Below are 18,611 nucleotides of genomic sequence, written 5' to 3'. Positions count from 1 at the left end.
CTTATAGGATGAAACTACAGTAACGTTAGTTGCAAATAAAAGTTGTGAAAAACATAGAAAGTTTCATTTCTCTTCTCTTCATTATGATTTCCTATCACGTAGTAATGGCTACATCCATCAATTTATAGTAATGAAACTGTTTGCTAGTTCCACATAATCCATAGCACCACATGGCAAAACATTTTCACTTTTTGAATGTTTCTTGTTGAAAAAATTTATCACATTCCAGGTGGTTTTGATTCATTATTATTTGTATTAAATTAACGAAGCGTTTACTAGACTCTAAAAATATTTCATTTCAACTATGTTCCTCTACTTGTAGGATAAAATTTTCAATATTTTTCTCCAAAAATAATCATTCATATAGTAGTACAGTGTCACACATAAAGTCCGCATCAAATGGGATTTTTTTTTGTTCATCTCTTCAAGCTACTTTTGATATCTCCATTAGGTTGTGCTTAAAAAATGATGCCAAATGACATGCATATGACCGATCAAGTGATTTTTCTTCCCTGTCCAATTTGACATTTTTTCCAAAAAATGTTCAGAAAAGTAGTTATTGCTCGAAATTTCGAAAATCGAAATTTCGAGCAATTTTTAGCTCTCTAGTACAAATTTAGTTTTTTTACAGTTTTTCGAAAATTTTATATTTGCCGATTTCTCAAATTTAGCCAAATCTCAACAAAGTTAGTGCTTTATGCCTAACTTATCTTTCCAACGCATTTTTATTACCAATTGCAATTCTAAATACAACTTATTTCGCAAAAATTTAAAACACCAGAAAAAATTATGCCAAAAATGATGCAAAGTTGATACAGTTTTTAAAAGCAGATAAATATTTCACTTTATTTCTACTTTTTGCGAAATAGCTCGATACATAAGCATAATTGAAAAACAATATCAATGAAAAGTCAATAATTTATTCTTCACTGCACTTTTCAAACAGTTGAACTTTGATTTACTAATCACGAAAAATTACAAGGAAATTAAACTAAGGGTGCTGTGGAAACAATCGAACTGAACTGAATAAGCAAAATATTTTATTGTCATATGACATTTGTTGAATAACTCAAAATAGTGTTTATCAGTTTTAGATTTGAAATAGTTTATTCGTTGTCTAGTGTGTTGTTAAAAATGCTGAATCTTCAAGAGAAAATTGAAATCGTTTTAATATGCGGCGAGAATACCGATATTCAATGCCAGACATCCTGCAAAAAATATTCATCAGTCAACAGTTAGTAGGATAATAACTAAGTTTAAATCTACTGGTTCGGTTGAGAGTAATTTTAGAAAAGCACATCAGCCTTCTAGACATACTGAAGAAGTGGAATTTGAAATATGTTTGGATGTCGTAGAACATAAAACAACAAGTATTCAAGATATTGCAGATAGAACAGATGTTAACCGAGAGAGTGTACGACGTATTTTACACAATAATAAATTTACGTCTTATAAACCGAAATTTATCAATACATTAAAAGAAAGGGACTTCGAGATGCGCTTGTATTTTTCTTTTTAGTTTCAAGGGGAAAAAGAAGAAAATTATCATTTTCCTTATCAAATTTTATGGACAGATGAAGCGACCTTCTCTTCAAATGGCGTTGTGAGCTCGCAAAACTGCAGGTGGTGGGCAAAAGAAAATCCACATTTCGTAATCGAATGTCGAGATCAATATTTGTTTAAGACGAATGTATGGTGTGGCATATTGAACAATCAAATTATAAGACCATACTTTTTTAGACATAATTCAAATTCTGCGGACTACCTACACTTTGTGAATACCGAACTATCTGAAGTTTTGGATAATATGCCCCTTCAAGTAAGAGATGTTGTGTGGTATCAGTGTGATGGTGCACCTATTCATACTACAAGGGTGGTTAAAGAGCGTCTTTTGGAAATATTTAGGGGCAAAGTAATCAGTCGCAATATGGAACACTTTTGGCCGCCTAGATCTCCTGATATAACCCCACTAGATTTCTTCTTGTGGGGTTACTTGAAACAAAAGGTGTATAAGCAAAGACCTTTTCGAGATATAAACCATTTAGAGACAGTTATTCGAGAATGTATTGTAAGCACGAAACCCCGTAGTATAAAGAATGCAGATGTTTTGAAAAGGACAATTGATTGCATTGAACGTGGTGGAAGGCACACCGAAATGTGACTTTTTATTTTGTATTTCTATTGGTATTAACATGGTTTAGGCATATGTTTCGATTTGATTTAGTATTCTTAATTTAAATTATAACTTTATTTTAACAGATATTTGTTAGAATTTTTTACGGTTTAGTTTTCTAGGCAACAAAATCTTAATTGATTTCTGAAGTAATTTTATTCATTCATACCTCATAAAAAATATTTCGTAAATGTGAAATAAAGTGAAATATTTATCTGTTTTTAAAAACTGTATCAACTTTGCATCATTTTTGTCATAATTTTTTCTGGTGTTTTAAATTTTTGCGAAATAAGTTGTATTTAGAATTGCAATTGGTAATAAAAATGCATTGGAAAGATAAGTTAGGCATAAAGCACTAACTTTGTTGAGTGAGCATTCGGCAAATGTCAAATTTTCGAAAAACTGTGAAAAAACTAAATTTGTACTAGAGAGCTGAAAATTGGTAAATGGGTAAAAAATGAATAAACAATCATCTTTTCTCTTCACCGATTTTAGAAATTTCGAGCATTAACTGCTTTTCTGAACATATTTTGGAAAAAATGTCAAATTTGAAAGGGAAAGGGAAGAAAAATCACTTTATCGGTCACATGCATGTCATTTGGCATCATTTTTAAAGCACAACCTAATGGAGATATCAAAAGTAGCTTGAAGAGATGAACAAAAAAAATCCCATTTGATGCGGACTTTATGTGTGACACGGTATATGAAGTCATTATAATTTTTCAACATGGGCTGTCAAAGTTATCAATTTGAAAAACTTTTGTTCAATTTGAATATAATTTACATTCCGTCTCCTTGTTCATCGAAGTCAACTTTTATTTTGAAATTCTGAAAAAAACTTGCGTTTTTTGAATTTTTTACGTTGTCATTATCATCATCACATCAAACAGCCAACTAGATTCTCTGAAATGAACCTCAATTATATTTCATCCGTCAGCCATGTCTCAAGAAATGTGGAAACTAACAATTTGATTATTTGGACCCCAAGTCACATGTTACTCTGAATACCTAATAAAAAACGGTGGTTCTTTGAAAAAGTATATTTTTCATACAACTTTGTTCAACTGTACCAATATCAGTCAGTATTTCATTGTTTGCGAGAGAAAGATTTTGGTTTTTACTTCGCCACCTTTATACAAAAATATGTGAGTATCTTCCAAAGAAAGAATGAAAGCAATCAATTTGAAAAAGTTATCTCTATACAAAGATGTGTAGATTATGCGAAGAAGTAACTTTCAGACACAAACTTGAAGAAAAAGCCCTCCTGAAACAAGCTACTTTCATATAAACATGGAATTACACGAAAGAAAAATACTTTTACATGAACATTAAATTATACAAAAAAACACCTTAATGAATGTTTTCTAAACATTCGTTATGGAATTGAATCAAATATCATTCACAGCATTGCTATACACAATATAGTGAATGAAAGAGGTAATATTTCACGTACATGGAACACTGTCATCCTCACAGGTAGACATCCGATGTTTCGCCGTAAGACACTTGTCCTATCTGTTCTTCATATAGAAAGATTGAGAAGTAGAGAGCCAAAACTTCTCTTTCCCAAAAATTACTCTCTCCAAGAAATATACTCCTCCCAATTTTATTATAGTGTTATCATGAATATCAATTGACATTGAATTAGTTTCAGTAATCTGTATACAAATAGTTCATTGACGCAACTCAAGAGATATTATTTATCAAATCTTATATCTGATAATATTCAAATTCCACTGTCAGAAATATCCATTCGAATAGCTGACGAAGATCCTGATGAAATTTTAATGCAATATTTCAAGAATGTTTCTTGTGAATAAAACTGAAGAGCAGTTCTCTCTCATTTTATCATATCAGAAGGAGAAAAAAAAATATGTACCTGAATTACATTGAACTGGAAGAAAATCCCAGCGGAGAATGAAAGTATAGGTAGGTCGGTCCAAAGTGAATGCGTCTATTCGACCCCGCAAGGTTTTATTGTGGCTCACTCATTGAAACTCGACCAACTTTTTAATGAATCGATTACTTCATTTAGCAGGTGATCTTTCAGGTTGATTGGATTGAGTGGGACTATGCTGAACGCTGAAAACCTGATTCGTTCCTTGGTAAGGCAGTATCAGTCAAGGTTGACAGACCCTTGAAAACAATTTCCTTCAAATATCAAAAACCTCCTTGAATTACAGATGTTATAAAAAAAAACAATTGAACTAAGGGAAAAAACTAACCGTAAATACAAAAAATTGCAGCACGAAGGTCATTGAAACTATTACAAACAACTCAGAAATCGTGTAAATATAGCTGTCCGTAAGGAAAAAAAATGCTATTTAGAATTCAGTGCAAGAAACAGAAATTGTAGTAAGATTCTGTGGAAAAGATTAAAAAATTTCAATATACACAGCAAAACAACTGTACCTATACCAGAATGTCTTGATAATCCTAACAGAATAAATCAGCACTTCATACAGTCATCATCGAATAAGTCCGAACATGAACAAAATTTGCTCAATAAGTATATTCAAAGTAAAAAATCCATTTTTAGGGAACTCTTTTATTTTTCAACAGTTACTGTCGGAGAAATTCATAAATGCTTGCTAGAGGTGCAATCACTAGCTACTGGTCCAGACCTAATAAACTTAGAAATGATATTACTTTGCTGCCCAACGATTCTACCAGTATTAACTAATATTCTCAATTCTTGTTTACTGGAAGGTATTTTTCCTGATATCTGGAAAGTGTCACGGATAATTGCATTGCCCAAGAAAAGTGATGTAATGAGTTACAATGACCTCCGCCCGGTTAGTATACTACCATATCTGTCGAAGGTAATTGAAAAAATCATGAACTTTCAAATAAGACATCATCTTGAAAAATATACTATATTGCCTTTTGAACAATCAGGGTTCATACCAGGACACAGTTGTGCTGCAGCCTTACTTAACATTGTTGACGATATTATTAGAGAGACACATGTATCATAATGATATCCATTATGATACAGATTTTTCATAACGATACAGATTATCAACCAATAGAAACCAATAATTTTTCAATCAAGAATCCTGTTCCTTTGTTTGTCCTAGATTCTAACCTAAGTAACTAATTGCTTTATTTGTCAAAATCAGTTTTCATATTACTTACCTATATTATCAAAATGTCTGAAAACAGCGATATAGAAGGAATACCATCGACTCCAATATTTTTAAAAGATCACATTAATTACAGTTGTTATATTCAATATAAATATAATTAGAATCTTTACAGTTTTCATATATCCATGATAATATCATTAAGTTTGTGTTTTTTTTAAAAAATATGAGTTAAATACTGTAAATCTGTTCAATACAAATATAATATTTATAGTTTTTCATTATTTATCGGGTTTAGAAAAAATAGCGTATGCAACTCTCATGTAATGGTTATTAATACACTCGCATATACCATACAAAACTCGCCTTCGGCTCGTTTCATATCCCGGTTAATGCTCGTGTCTTAATAACCATCATTACATGATCGTTGCATAATATACTAATATACATGACAGGAGTTAATACGTGGAGTTCCACATGGGTCTACACTTGGCCCCGTACTATTTAGTATATACACAAGTACATTCATTTCGAGCATTACAACTTGTGAAGTCCACTTTCATGCTGATGATACACAATTGTATCACTCATTTGCTCCAGAAGATTGGTTTGAGGCTCAAAAAGTTATATCTGAAGATATAAACCGATTAGTAGAGGTATCACATGCGCATAAGTTGAAAATCAACGCACTCAAGTCTAAAGTAATGATATTTGGAAAAAACAAACATCACATTGAAACCATTATGAGAATTGAAATTCAAAATTTAGAGTTACTGTTCACAAGTGATGCCAGGAATTTAGGGTTACACTTAGATACAGAACTTCGATTGAGAAAACATATCAACTCTTGTCTTCAAAAAGCTTATTGTTCATTGAAAATGCTTTACCCTCATCAACATGTTTTTCCACAATCACTTAAAAAAACGTTAAGTGATACACTTGTCCTGAGTCACTTTAACTTTTGTGACGTTCTGTATGGACCATGCTTAGATAATAACGATATCAATCGTATAGAAAAAATACAGGAATCATGTCTCAGATTGATCTACGGTATCCGCAAATATGATCCAATATCTCACAAGCTAAGATCCGCAAAGTGGTTAAAAATGCAAGATGGTCGATAACTTCATTTTTTCATTTCAACTCATTCAGTAATCAATAAACAGTGTCCCCCATATCTTTACAATAAAATAAAATATAGGACAGATATTCATAATCTCAATTTACGTCATAGGAGTCATATCTCGCTTCCACCTCACAAAACTTCTCTGTTCCGAAGAAGCTTTACCTACAATATCTTCAAGCGTCATAATGAGATCGACCCATCACTTCGTAATATGAAACTATATTTGTTTCGAGACAAAATGAGAGACAGTCTGTTGGCCAAGAATGAATAACTCAATTTTTCCACAGATAATATTTATTTATCATTCAACATTTTCAAATGAAAATAAAAATTAATGGCATGCGAACAATTATAATTATACTTATAAATTGGGGATGGACTAGAACTTTTTTAAATTGCCTTTGGACAGATAAGAATCAAAATTGAAAATGACTACCTCCCCCAGGTCAAGGAGTGCCGGAATCTAGGTTTGTATCCAGGTTGTATCTAGGTTTGTGAGCTGAAATTTTCGAGACATGTCAGCAAGTTATGTAAGGTATCATATAATACTCTCAGACAATTGTACCCAAATCGTGACCTTTCCACAAAGATGAAGGTGACATTATGCGAAAGTCTCATTTTTTCAAAGCTATCATACTGTGTCATTCTTTATGGACCTTCTTTACGCCTATGCGATTTCTTCCGTCTACAGAGAATACAAAATGCTTGTTTGAAGGTGATTGACATTGTTTCATGGTGAATTTCACTAGTTCGGATTTCCATTGTCTACTATATAAAATGATTTGAAATCCCTGAAACAACTAAAAAAGAAGAATTAAAAATGAATAGCTGAAAATAACAATTATATTAAGCAAAAATAAACCTGAAATGAAATAATATTGAAATAAAATACGAGTAAAATAGAACAATTGAGCAAAAATAAATAAAAAAAAAGAAATGAAAAAAGAAAATGAAAATAAAAAGTTGAGAGATTCCAAGTCACGTTAGTTCATTGTACAGTTTCAAGTATTCTGCACCGTGTGACTGGCTGATTGGGGATTGCCCCTGCATTAACCTGTGTGTCACCAGTCGAGCTTCTCTTTTTTTGTAGATGTGCAACGTTAACCTCGTATTTTCTTTTTTTTTTTTGTTTTCGAATGTATGACAGAATTTTTGGAAACCTATTTTGATACAATGATTAAATAAATACCTAAGTGGTTCGATTATTTGGCTACATATTGATTCTAGACTTTCTGATTTGATATTTCAATGTAATGAAACTAAACGATACTTGATGGAACTCTTTTATATCATATTAATAAAATTGTGAGATTTCCATATCACAATAAGGTGTTATTCGAACATGTAATCATTATCATATCATTATCAGACTAGTCCAGTGTTGAACACTAAATGGCATGAAAATTGTGGATCTCTAGGTCAACAATGCCCTTAGTTGCAGTCACAAATCGTTAATATTGATTATTAATCAACAACTGGGCTATCAACGTTGCAATGTCAAAACAGAAGATTCCCACGCGTGACGAACGTTGTCACATGCCTTGTATAAATTATGGAACACAACTGAGTTTTTAAATTAACTTTTATCTGTTTACAATCAGGCTCGTACTCAAAAAATTGGGAACCAGTTCAAGGATTCAATATTCACTGACTATACTTCGTGAATATGTTAAGCATAACATATCGACTGAATAAATGAAACGAAAGTTACAAATTTCACATAAGGTATTGATTATGAATGTGGCTCCAAATCGACTATTTTGGAAGTAGTTTGTTATAGCAATGGAAATTATGAATATTCGGACTTGGTAGCCGAATCCACTGGAGGGATTTGATCCGAGATTTTAGTCCATATTAACTACGAGAATCTTCAGGGTAGTTGGTTACGACCCCCTCCGACTAGTAGACTTGTTGAAACTCTATGTAAGATTTTCAAACATAGAAACAACTCCTGTTGGAAAAAATAAATCAAGGATGGACAAAACATAGTATCCAGCTCTCCGTCAATGCCCCATCAAACCAGGACCGTCTGAGCCAATCAGAAGAGTGATATTTACTTCTTCTGTATGAATACACTTGACACGCAGCATAAGGTCTCAATAAAGAGTCACGAGCAAGCAAGAGTCAAGACCAAAGGATAGTCACATAGCTGCCAACTATTGCTGAGTATGTCTGTCGTCAGTATTCAATATTTTCTTCGAACCACATCTATCCAACCCGGATACCACAGTTCCCATTCAACTTTCTGTCGTGGCAGCGTGAAACTTCTATTTCATTATACCACCGGAAATTCTGATAAAATCCATGTAGAAGATATAATTCTCAATCAGATTCGCCAAGAATCAGTGTCACCAATCTCGTGCTTGCAAATACCTTGGGGTTTAAAAACTGCAGGATTTTGCGCTGAGCTGAGAATATCGGTTGTTAAGTGTTGTCCCAAAAACCGACGAGCACTTTTTTTTACTGAAAGTGTGAATCCCATTTTTGCAAACTCTCATCCCACAAACAGAAGTACGGTAACCACAAACCATTGATCCTAAACTGAAGCCAACATAAATCCCGAAACTACCTTGTCAGGAGCATGAAAATCATCTAACCTAGTTTGGGAGTACTACAACAATGAGTTGACTCTTTCCAGTGAGAAATGAAGCAGTTTCTGTGATGAGACATCCAAGAATGAAATAAAATCCACAGTCGGGATGAAGTATTAGAAATCCATTTGATTTGAAAGAGGTATATTTCTAAGAGAGACTGATTTTTGGGGAACAAAAGTTATTACTTTTCACTATTCCATATTCATACAAAAATATGTGGGAATTTCCCAAAGAGATGGATGTAGCCGTTACTACGTGGTAGGTAATCATCATGAAAAAAAAAAAGAATTCAAACTTTCTCGTTCGATTGATGACTTATTTATTCTATAGAAATTCATGTTGAATATAGAATAAAGAAAATACTTTTGTCTAGTTTCTACTGTGTTTATTTATTCGTTACGACCGGTTTCGGCTTATAAGGCTATTTTCAAGTAACTCTTGAAAATGACCTTATAAGCCGAAACGAATAAATAAACACAGAAGAAACTAGACAAAAGTATTTTCTTTATTCTAGAATAAAACTTTCTATGTTTTTTACCACTTCTATTTATAACTAACGTCACTGGAGTTTTGTCCTACAAGAACATTTTTAAACTTTTCTACATTAAACGTAAAATGATTGATTACATTATCCCTTACATAACACATCTGTGGGTAATAACAGAGGTACTCAGCTCAATTGAGTACCTGCATTTTGTTTACTTGTAACAATTTGGATACTCTAATTTGAAAACCAGTGGGTAAGTAGATCAATTTGATCAATAAACAGATTGCATCCGCATTGTTTATGCTTATGAATTCCAAGAATTCCAAATAAATAAGTTTAAAACCCTTTCTTGCAAAGTGCAAAATTTCTGTGTCGTTTACATTCGGGAACATTTGGTTTCATGCCAAGGAGTGGTTTGGAAACGTCGAATCATTTTTACCTAGTCTAAAGGACCTTTCATCGTCCCACATAAACACTATTACACTCCGGACACATAAGCTTATAAACTCCAGATTTCTCCAACGTGTCCACTTTATCTTTGGCATTAAAAAAGAAATCAGATAAACTGGCATGTGGTCTGAATACCATTTCTAGATTTTTTTTTCTGAAGAAACCCGCAATTATCTCTTTTCTTTTACTCTAGCATATTTTGGTACAATCGTTTCAGATAGTGATACACTGATTGGATGGAAGAGCAATTTCTGCCTTGATTTATCATGCGCAGACGTTGAATTCTGCCATTTGTTAGGTTAGATTTGTATCTCTTGTACTGAGTAACCTTTCAATAAAAGCATTTATTATTATTATTACAATTCCACATTTTGTTGCTGTAAGTGGATTGGTGATCGGCTTCTTTGCCAGTTTGCCCAGTCTCGTTTCCAGCGATTCATCTATGCGGACAAATCTACACAGCACCAATTTGTGTTTAACGAATTTGTTAAGATCAGATCAGCAAGAACTGTGCTTCCTTTGGGTAGTGTAAAAGAAGCCTTGTAATAAGGGCCTAGGAGAGCTTATCTTACGATGCATTCGTATATACGAGCCTGAAATAATTGTATTGGTGTCTGAGAAAAAAAAGTATTTGGAAGAGACAGTTGTGAAGGAGACTTTCATGTAAGGGCAAATGAAAATGACCTAAGCCGTAATTTTATTTACTATTGTTGTACAGAAGCTAAAATATTTCCTTAGGAAATAAGTGTACTGAGGTTGGCATAGTGATGCTAAACGAAAAATATATTTGATTTGCCAATAACTGTAGTTTTTTTGACATTTCAAAGGAGCTTCCAATTAAGATGGAGTTTCATCTTCTGAAAGCATTTTCTCTCATTGATATCAAACCAGTACATACCCGTGGGTTGGGCTACCTATCGGGCGCGTCCCCAGGTAGCGGATAGGGGAACGGCCAGGTGACTGGGAGCCATGTCCTGGAAGCCAATGTGCCTTATGGACGGGGTCGACGGACTCCTGGTCAGTGGCAGAAATAAGAAGGGGGATGGGAACTAAAACCCCCCAAAAGTCTTTACAAAACATGCTACCGTGGACAAGCCTTCCTAAGCTGGAGTGTAAGGAATCGTACCGACAGCTGAATGGCCGCAGGGTGATATGCGGTAACGAACGATCCCCCTGGGGAAACGGGTGAAACCTCATTGTAATTAGCCTTCCCTTGGTAATGTGGGGCTCTGTCGGAGTGACCAAATCTTCCTCTGCTACTCGTGGGAACACACATCAATAAAACAAACACAAAAACAGACACTGTAAAAACAAAAATCAATTCCGAGGCTGAACAGAAATGCTCACCTCAATCTATGGCGGTGGCTGGCGATGAACAGAAATGTCCATCCCAATCTACCACTTGAAATGAGGCTGGACATGACAGATCACCTCGTGATTTAATAGAATGGCCAAGGCGTAAGCGCATTTGCGGCGCCAAAGCAAAAAAGAGAAAGAGAGCGATAGAGGCAGAAACTATAAGTGCACCGTCCTCCTCCCTCACTCTACCTCCAACATCAAGGGCACTTCATGCGGTGGGCGCCAAGATCTCAACCTTGAATAGAGACAGGGAACCGGCTGCCCCTGCGGGAAAGCACCCTTACTTGAGCACCTCCACGGAGGGAATCCCAAGAAGGTTAAAGAAGACGCGCAACGACAGTAATGTCGCTGCATCTTCCAAAACCTTCACGAAGGTCGCCTTGAGACACCTCAAGGTTGCCAAAGAGAGTGTGTGTTCGGCGAGTCTTGGCCTTCACCTGTCAGTATGAAGGAAATGTCCTAGTGACCTGTCCACCTTCCTGAAAAGGACAGAATGAACGATGGCCTAGGAGAACATCTTCTCGGGAGGATGTACAATGGGTCATATGTGGTTTAAGTGCTGTGGGTCTACACTTCTTCCTACTCTACAGATACAGAAACCAGTAAATAGTCCTAACTTCCATTTTCCACATAGAACTTATAACAAATCAATAGTAAAGTTACAGTGTATCTGTAACTTTACTCGAAATTTTCGAATTTTTGTTGATTCAGTTCTCCTAAAAATGTTTTTGTGTATAATGGTCCAGTAGTCAGATAATCAAGCAGAGTTACTTCCAAATTATATTTTCCGACCTATGAACATCAATTTGATTTCAATTCTTCAGTTCATCAATTCATCGGTGAAATGTTTGAAATTATTAATTTTTCGTCAGTATTTTTTCCGTAACATGAGTATCTTCAGCAAATAAACAATAAAAACTAATATCCAGTGGTTGATAATCGACAAATGAACTGTAAACCCACCAGCTTGATCCGGACATGCATATCAAAGATAAACTTCAGTTTTTCACGTTCATTTATTTTGTGATTATTTCCACTGATTACAGGTATATAAGGTAACAGTTTGACATTGAAATAGTCGATTGTTTCGAGTGCACCCACAACATAACTTGAAGCAGGTAAGTTCAGGTGTTATTTATATTTTGTGTTATTATATTAGTATGCAGGTACAGAAAACTGTTGCTTTATATACGTAATGAGTTGATTTTCAGATCGGAATATTTCAAATAATGATTTTGTGAAAAACTCTAAACTGAATATGGCTATAGTATTATCAAAATCACTCATGCATAACATAGCTACAAATTGCTGATTATATTCCTGATTTCATCCTAGTTTTTTCCTCAAGTTAAATGCTGATACATTGCTGAATTTTTACGTAGGTAAATGAACTGACACCTATCAGAAAGCATCTACTCCCCTGGCTATTAACACGAAGGGCACAACAGTGCAGGATTATTTACAAAAGGTATTTCTGCGTATACTGTTGGCAATACAACTGCCGCAGTAGATTTTCAATTATTGGAACACACTTGCAGACCGGTTTCGGGTTGTTTGGTCACTCGTCAGTGCAAGGTAGTGTCTGTCATCAACATAAAGTCGATGATTTCCGATAATTGAAAATTGAATTCCTTCAGAGTATAATTCCTTGAACTTGGCTGAAGCAGACAACAAACAATAGGTTTGTCATCTCCCTATCTGTCTTTGAACACAGTAGTCAACAGCATATTCGAAATTTACCCAATTCCTGGTATAAGGAAAGAAATCTTTTAACATATAGTCAGTGGGCATAACTTAAAATCTATTGCAGCAGTTGTATCACCAATAACATATGCAGGAATAACTTTTGTCAGATATAATCCAACGCCAGTCGTGGTATTAGGCAGGGGAGTAGTTGTTTTCCGATAGGTGTCAGTCTATTAACCTACAATTTAGAGAGTTGAGACTGGCCTAACGAATATTTCCTTTAAAATTACACAATTCAAAAAATTATACATAATCACCATGGAATATCATTTTTTGTAAAATAATGATGAATATTGTTATCACAGAAGACATCCCTTACTTTTGAGAGTCCAGTTCAAATAGAATCCTAATGAGAAATTCTACAGTAACAAAATCGTAACATCATTTTTGAAATCTGCGCATTATCTGCAATGAAGAAGGAATGTACGATTAAATGTTTTTTTAATCCACCTAGCGAGACTAGAAAAACTGCTGAAGATTCTTAAGAACGAATCATATACAAAAAACAAAGCATATTCTGGATGGAAAAGCAAATGAACTTGGATGAATTTGAATTTCGTTCATGTTTAGTATTTTAATGAAAAATAGTTCAAGAAATATGTCGGGGTCTAGTAAAATAACTTTCGCTCTAACTCCATAATATTTGTAATATCATTTCCTTCAAAAAATGAGTGAATTTTCATAATACAACTGACTGAGGTAATTCTGATTTCTAAAAAGTACTAAAAGCAAGTTCCATATGAAATTCATAACCAAGAATCAAATACTCAGTGTCTCAAAATTGCGGGTCTGCTAGGATGTGTCACAAGGTTTCAAATTTGAGTTATGCGGATACATGTTTTCAAAACTAGAAATTCTCAACGTACACAGAGGATATAGAATTTTTTTTGGTAAATCAGAGTTTTGATAGATGATAAAATGTGATGACATCGTGGACTTGAATCTTTCAATATAAACAAGAATGTTCTCAATTCAAAAAAAGACATCGAATACACGTAGTGTATGATCATATTCCCTTTTTCTGTATTTCTGTTAGTGAAACTATAGTAAACCTATTCAGGTAACCTATTTATAAAAATAATGAAACGAATATTTGAATTATTTACATTTGTTACAGGAACTTATCAGCAATTACATGGCAGTTGAGAAACTTTCAATATATCCATCCCGAGAGGCAGTTCAAGACCAAAGTAGGGGTATTCTACGTGCGGCTTCCTGAATAAAATTTCAGAAGAATACAAGGTGAAATAGTTGATTGTGTCCGATATATTGAGTGGAAATGGGATTTCATTATACATACCACTTTTTTTAGCTGATTCCACTATCTCTCTCTCGAAAACCTACAAGGTCGGATCAATTGAACAAAAGTCTCCTATTTTGAGGAACTTGTATCATTCGAAATGGAGGCGGTACGGCCAGAAAAAAAACCAACAATTCTAGTTTATTTAACGGACAACACATAAGCACTACAGAGAAAACCTTAAAGCGCTCGTAGAGGGGTCACATTGGTTTTGTTCTCAGGAAGTTTATTCCACATACAAGCAGTTCTTCAAATGAAATTGTTTTTAAACAGTGAAGTTCGAGGTGTACTGAGTTGAACCTCAAAATAATGAGCATTCACAGTTCATCGCGTATTTCTGATATATACCACTCTTGGTGGTGTGTACACCAAGCCAGCAAACACTCATGCCATACACAGTCAAAATCCTTAGAAATATCAAGCGCAACAGCTCTTGACTCTCCATGTTTCTCTTTTACGTTATTCCAAATATGGGTGACATAGAAGGTCGCCTGGTGATCTTTGTTTTCGAAAACCATATTGATGATAGCTCAAGATGTTGAAGCCCTCCAAATATATGAGGATACGGTGGTTTACGGCTTTCACTGATAGCAAAACGACTGGTCTATAGTCAGTTAGAAGGTTGTTCTTGTCCTTTTTCGGAAAAGGCTGAACGCAAGCAATCTTCCAACAAGAAGGAAAATCCCTTTCTTGTAAGACATGTTGAAAAGTCTGCAAAATACCTACTGGTGCGAGTTCATTTGCGCACTTTTTTAATTACGATGACAGCGAATATTTCAAAAACAACCATTGATAGCCTCGATCTGAAAATAGATCATTCTAGTTTCCCGATATTTGAATTTTCACCAACCTTTTATGTCTTATCGTTTCCGAAATAGTAGTGGTGAGATTAGCTAAAAAATAAACAACCCGTATATTCACTACAAAACGGCACTATTGTTCAATAATGCATTTACTTCATAACGGTACGCTTTTATGTACCGCAGTATTTTTCCTCTTGCACTCCCGTGATACATTTTTTTCAGTGATATTCAAAAAAATTCCATATGAGTGAGTAAGTGAGGATCCTATCCAGGTGTTTCCTGCCTATATCAGAAATGACACTTGAAAATTAATTAAGGATTTTGAGTTAAAATGACTAGATTGAACGTTTTATAGAGTTACTAAGTAGGTATGAAAACTAATCACATTGATCAACTTAGTGAAATAAATGAAAGCCTGATTCAAATGCATATTTGGCATAGAAGTGCATTATAGAACAAAGTGACAAGTTCAAATCATAGCAATCAAACACTTGACAAATCAATTTCCAAGTGTTTGCAGCAAATGAAATCATCGGTATCATCAAATTCCAAATCGACACGTCAAGATTATCAGGATTATTATTCATTTGTTACAGTTATCAGTAGGTTTGAAGAATTTGAAGTGGAAGATCTTAGATTTGGGTTATCGAAAAGATATCTCGTGATTGCAATTGTTCGGTATATTGTTAATTTTGAATATTGATTTTGGGTGTTACCATTAATTCAACTTGGCAATATCTCCTCATTCACTGAACATATCTTTTCTGTTCAATAAGCTGAATATTAAGCCGATCCAAATATTTCGTAGATAAATCTTTATCCAAATATATTTTTTCAAAGAAAATTGTCTGCGGACATTTTGATTTTGTCTAGATCTTACCGATCCTACAGCACTCTCAAACTATCCTCAACTCCACTACTTACGTAATTTTGTCATATTGATCTGAATGATTAGGAAAATTTTACACTTTGACTAGCTGGGTTGTGTGATTCGCCTTTGCATAATATGAGTTTCCATTTCATGTTTCACGTAAATGTTCTAATAAATATTTATGATTGATAAAAATAACTGTTTGCAACAAAACCTGAAAATTTTCATAGTGGATAAGTATCAGTATAGAACTTACCTATAACTAGGAGACAATAATTCGATGTTTTAGCACCAAAAAGTAGTCATCGACAGAACACGGTTATTACAATATCTTTCAATGTCCAAACGTCCATTTCAGTCGCCTCAAGTGTCTTCTTCCGAAAAATCGGATGTTCACCAGTAACGATGACAGTGTTCCATGTAAATGAAATTTTGCCTCTTTCATTTTTTTTTAGAATCTCTCATGTGTTCTGAAGCCGTGTTTTAAGATACCGTCCGGTTTGACCAACATACCATTTGTGACAGGTTCCACAATTCAATTTGTACACTATATTGGATTGCATGTCTTGTGGTGTTTTTGTTTTTTGTTTCGAGAAAAAATATTCTCCAACTGTATGTTCATTCAAATATTTCACTTCAATTCATCCCAAGTTTATCAGATAAATTTTCTACAAATGGAATTTTGTGATATTTGGGTTTCACCCTTGTATTTTGAGAAGAGGAACTTCTTCATTCAATTATTATTTCAATAAGGGCTCTATGAAAATTATTTTTTCCAGGTAATTAACTAATTAGAGATTTACGTTATGAAATTCAAAATTGGAAATGGCAATTGTTCTTTTCGGAGTAATATCGTGTGACTAACATCAAAGTGTTCGTTGATTTTTATCTACCACTTCAAAAGTTTCATCACTTTTATCAATCTCGTATACATCTGCACTATACGCTAACTTTTGACCAACGATACATATATCTTCCTATATTGAAAATTTATTTTTTTCAGATGAGCGGTCCAGTTGACATGAAGTCCCTTCTCGAGACTCACAAAAAAACGATTGAAAATGGAACCTTCACGAAATCAGATTTCACCTACCACAATACAAAGCAATCTCTTCATAACATGTGGGCCAAAATTCACCCTATGGAGAGCAGTCAAGAACGTTCATTTCTAACAAAAAATATTCTTGAATGCTTGATTAGATTAGATAAGAAGGCCGATCAGAACGAAGGAAGGAAATATCAGCAGTATTATGCACACACAAGTGGCATCAATAAAGACGCAGGAAGAGATCTTTATGGGACGGGAGCATGAATAAAGAATAAACTATGCGGAATTGTAGAGTATTGACCATAGACTGATTAAATATTTTATTTCTATGAACTCCTATTGAATAAATTCAGGAATAAATGTATTGATCTCCTCATAGTCTCATAGCCAATAGTAGATTGATTCCATAATAGAGAGTGTTGCAGTGACAATGGTTGATTTTTTTATTATTCAAGGGAACCAGTTTCAAGTTATATTTTCAGGCCTTGCTGAAAGTAGATATTACATTCACTATTTTACAGAGAAAGGAGGCAAATACTAAATCATCTCAATGGGTTTGAGTCTCTTTTGATAACATTCCAATTTATTATTTCTGCATAGTACTGACGAGAGGCCAAATATCAAAAATAAGAGAAGAAATCAAAATATGAATGCACCAAAGTAATAATTTTCAGGTTATTCTTTGAACAAAAATATTATATCATGGCTCGTTTCAGTAGAAATATTGACACGGGTAAACCGAATTTGATGATTTTTTGCAGAATTTTACTGATTTGCGGAGAAACCGAAGAATGGTTTAACAAAATCACAGGAATACATCGCTATTCCATCTATTTGAAACATTTTGAGTAAAGTGAATTGATATTGTTGAAACAGAAATTGGAAATGAGATGATGCTGATTTCCGGAAAATTACCCAAGTCTTCAGTTGATACCGTTGTAGTAATCGTTCAATGGAAATGAAAAGCGTTCAAAATTTTTACCTATGCGCCAAACATATTTCAAATTCTGATTCAAATTTACGGTATTCACAATAAATAGATCGGATTGTAATTCTTTGTGATTCAGACGCTTGACCCCACGCAACGATACCATATGATATAGCAAAGTACCCAAGTGCATAGTAAACTTCAAGCAGATGTTGGCCTTCTAGCATGCTTCTAAGTGTAGTGAATACATAAAAACATTCATTCCAGTTGTCACAAACTACATCAAAATGCGAGTTTCACGATAGGTTGCAGTTAAATTGTGTTCCTAAAAACTCCACGATTTTGGATGGTTCAATAATTGCTTCTTCAAATGAGAGCGAAAAATTCAAAGGTGTTCCATGGTTACTATAAAACTCGATGTACTACGTTTTATTGTGATCAAAAATTAGTTTATTTTTGAAGCACCAACCTTTGAATTCCATTAGAATTGTGTTGACTTTTTCGAATATTCTTTCGTATATATCGCAGCCAACTGGTTAAAATAGCCGTTCAATCAAATGGCATTGAACGGCTATTTCAACCATTTGGCTGCGACAGATACATGAAGACGGGAAATATCAGAGGACCAAGTATGCTTCCC

General features: G+C 34.1%; 1 protein-coding gene and 1 long non-coding RNA gene across 2 annotated transcripts in view; one reads left to right on the top strand and one right to left on the bottom strand.

The window, feature by feature from the left end:
• LOC111507545 (uncharacterized) overlaps positions 1 to 18,611 on the bottom strand; it is a 490,644-nt gene that overhangs the window by 287,400 nt on the left and 184,633 nt on the right. The gene's annotated exons all lie outside the window — the stretch shown is intronic.
• On the top strand, positions 12,289 to 17,416 carry LOC141484679 (uncharacterized). The gene is made up of 3 exons (XR_012466737.1): positions 12,289 to 12,393; positions 14,139 to 14,263; positions 16,999 to 17,416. It is a non-coding gene; the product is annotated as an uncharacterized lncRNA (long non-coding RNA).

Source organism: Leptinotarsa decemlineata, unplaced genomic scaffold, assembly GCF_025532065.1.
Source record: "Leptinotarsa decemlineata unplaced genomic scaffold, Ldec_3_MD MMD2_tig00026282_RagTag_RagTag, whole genome shotgun sequence".
In the NCBI taxonomy this organism is placed as follows: domain Eukaryota; kingdom Metazoa; phylum Arthropoda; class Insecta; order Coleoptera; family Chrysomelidae; genus Leptinotarsa; species Leptinotarsa decemlineata.
The sequence above is the reverse complement of the archived record's forward strand: the minus strand, read 5'-3'. Positions and strand labels throughout refer to the sequence as shown.